Source organism: Hippocampus comes, unplaced genomic scaffold (assembly GCF_001891065.2).
Source record: "Hippocampus comes isolate QL1 unplaced genomic scaffold, H_comes_QL1_v1.1 scaffold298, whole genome shotgun sequence".
Lineage (NCBI taxonomy): Eukaryota > Metazoa > Chordata > Actinopteri > Syngnathiformes > Syngnathidae > Hippocampus > Hippocampus comes.
Genome location: NW_017805417.1, coordinates 711,794 through 715,126, shown reverse-complemented (window position 1 = coordinate 715,126; position 3,333 = coordinate 711,794). Strand labels below are relative to the sequence as shown.

At 42.5% G+C, this 3,333-nt stretch overlaps 1 protein-coding gene across 2 annotated transcripts in view; it reads right to left on the bottom strand.

Annotated features, from left to right (window-relative positions):
- Positions 1-2,176, bottom strand: part of acanb (aggrecan b) — a 16,659-nt gene extending 14,483 nt beyond the window's left edge. For both annotated transcript variants that reach the window (XM_019874023.1, XM_019874024.1), the window contains exon 1: positions 2,092-2,176. The gene's annotated coding sequence lies outside the window, so the exon portion shown is untranslated. The remainder of the gene's footprint in view (positions 1-2,091) is intronic.
- Positions 2,177-3,333: the final 1,157 nt, after the last annotated feature.

The following is a 3,333-nucleotide window of genomic DNA, read 5'->3' as shown; positions in this document are numbered from 1 at the left end:
GCTCTGGACAGGGGCAGGGCTTTTTGGGAGGGGTGCAGCCCTGCCAAGGTAAACACAAGGGGGCGGGCAAACTCCCTCCCCCAGCCCCAAATCCTCCAGAGTCACACATTGGCAGAACAGAGTGGACATTGATATGAACGCGCACAGTGCAACACACTCAGAGGGAACGTGTGGCAACGTGCGTCTGATGCTAGGAAATATATGAGCGCGTGTGTGTGTGTGTGTGTGTGTGTGTGTGTGTGTGTGTGTGTGTGTGTGTGTGTATACTGTAAGGCGTATGTTTGAGAACACACACACTCTTGTACAGTGAGGGGGAAAAAAAAACACGTCACAGGTGGTTCAAGGTGAATTAGTAGCACCGAGTGTATTCCACATTCTCACCTCATATACTCGGCTACTGTTGTGATGGCGTGTTTTAAAATTGACAATTTAGGACAGTCCGTCACCCATGTTAGTGATTTGTGGTGCAAAATGTGGTGGCGCTTTCTCTCATTCAAGCAACATCTGTCAATTGGAATTCACAATAGGAGCCCAAGGGAGCCCCACATCGCCATGGTAACGGGACGTCGCCTCCAAGGAGAAAGGCGACGGAAAATTCGGTACTGGACTGCTAAAGGTGCCTCTCATCCAGAAATTTTTGAAAAAAAAAAAAAAACCCAAAACAAAACAGGCTTTCAGATGCAGTGAGAGGCTCACAATTTGAAAAAAAAAACCGTCTATTTCTTTTCAACAGTCAAAAGCATGATCGAAAATAGTTTTTGGGGTGTTCTTTGTTTTGTTTCTTGGCTAGGAGGTAACAATGAATACTTGCCACAATAATAAGGACGTAGCAACCATTCCGAGCAGACCAAGCAAAAATAAAAATGCATATGTTAAATAAATTACAAAATATTTTTCCCGTGGTTTTTTTTGTTTGTTTGTTTGTTTTTTGAACCAGAAAAAGAACACCCTAGAATATTAGACTTGTGCACATTGTGCTGCTCATTCTAGTGCCACATACAGGCCACAGGGGGGCAGTATAAGACAGAAATTCAGAGAATTAGCTCCTCTCTTGCCTTCTCAGTACAGCGGTGATACCAGACCTTCTTTACAGGGGATGAAGAATAAATGCCTTCGGAGAAATCCGTTGCTCAAAGGGTAACAAAACCGCCACATAGATGCTAATTTTTACCCAGGGTGCCTTTGGGGTTTCCCATTGTATGCTAGCGGAGGCTATCTGGTTGTTTCAGATACACAGTGTCGTTGTCTCGTTTAGTGTGTGAGTAATTTTGGGTGAGAAAAGCATAAAACAGCTTGAAGGGGGGCTTTTTTTTTCTTTTTTCTCCAAAAGAATATTTACAAATTGTATCAAGGCACCAATGCACTGAGTTATTAGAGAGACTTTTGGCTTGTCCCATCAGGCAAATTAAGAAAAAAAGTAAATAAATGTGTAATAAAAATGTAGGAATAAATATTTGGAGATTTAGGTTTTTTTTTTTTCATTTCAAGAAAATAGTGCCCTTCTTAATCCAGTTTGTATAATTGGGTGGCACTGTCGTTTTCCGTTGTAACTACATCAGGCTCCCGAGCAACACGTTTGGGAATGAATTTTTTTCCGTGGACAAGAGTGACGGTGACAAAGCGCTATTGAACGTGGTTTGAGTAATTTCTCCCCTGAAGGTGGGGCAAAAACTCAAAGCACAGAGGAACTTTAATAAAAGCCCCAAGCTTCACAAATGCATGGTGTTAAAAAAAAAAAAAAAATCATCAGCATTCATTTGATCATTGTGTCACTCATCAAAGTAGCGTACTGAAACGGAGCCCCCAGGTAGGGAAAAGGTTCACTTCATCACTTTCGGGAAGTTCTCCAATTTCACTACTTTTACAGTCACTTGGAATCCCGTTTAGAGGAAATTGAAGAGCAAAAGGTCCCAGACTCAAGAATCAGATGATACCATACAAGACTTCCACTGGGTCCATCCAGGAAATTCCATTAAAGCTTTCTGAAGTTAATCATCAATCAATACCTGTCCAACTCGCCCAAAACCCCCCCACCCGCTACCCTCCCTCACATCCAAAGTGCCCATCGTGCCAGTATTCCCGGGTACGTACCGTTGATGCTCCGAAGCTCCGGTTGGCCGGTGACTGCGGGGGCCTGTGGCTCCTGCCTGAGTAGGAGAGCAGAAAGAAGCTTTATTCAAACGCGAGAGCACATTTAGATGTTGGAAAAGAGGAGGAGGGAAGAAGGGAGAAAGGGAGGGAGCTTGGGGAAGCAAAGGAGGAAGGTGGGTGAGGTGGAAGATGTGCTCCTTTCCTGCTTAGGGGCTGAGAGAGGTCAAGCCTGGAAAAGATCAATGATATCAACATGTACTACTCAACATGACCAATTTGGATTTCTTGAGGCTGGTTCCGATATTTGGCCAATTGCAACTACAGTAACTGATGAATTAAAAAAATATATATCATGAATACAGGAACAATGATAAAGATAAGAATTACAGGCAGAACACGACTGTTTTACACGACTTGGTTCAATTGCCATCTCGATATATATATATATATAAACCCTTTCACACTATATTTGTTTGACACTACTGGACAGTGATGGTCCACCACGTGCTCGTAAAAGCCAAAATTTCCAGCCTTTATGCAAGTGCACGTATTTACATTTTGCCACTTGCTGTCAACTGAAAATGGCATCAGGGTTGCTCAGGGAACAACCAATCACGGCTCGCCAGCTTTCTGAAGCTGAGCCATGATTGGGTTGGAGCCATGATTGGGTTGGATGTTTTCAAGCTTAAATTGTCTACACTGACATGTGTGTGTGTGTGTGTGTGTGTGTGTGTGTGTGTATACACACGCACACACACACACACGCGTGTATAGGTGAACACACATATCGAGGTCTCAAAGATATTGACTCCTATTAAATGCAAATTGGTTTTAACATTGATTTCCAAACAGCAGTCATTATTTGCAACAAGCCTTTTTTCGACTAGAAAGCCGACTAGAACAAATGAAAATTACTTGGGGTTGATCAGAAGCACTTTAAATGTGACAGTTTTGTGCTGACTCCCATTGAACAGGATTTTGAATCTGATTGGTTTATTCTAAACCTCTGCCAGTTGTAATATCTCAATTGGTGTTTTTCTTTTTTTTTTTTAAATACTTGCCCTCTCATGGTTTCGAAATAATTTATCTTCTCATTTTTCTCCATCGCAAAAACCATTTGAGCAGTGGGTGTGTAGACATTGGCTAACCACTGTGAATGTATTTCAATGATTTCCTTTGGGAGCGTTCGAGCTACTGCTCAAGATTCTTAGAATGTTCAACAGTGGGGAGAGGGGGTGGGAC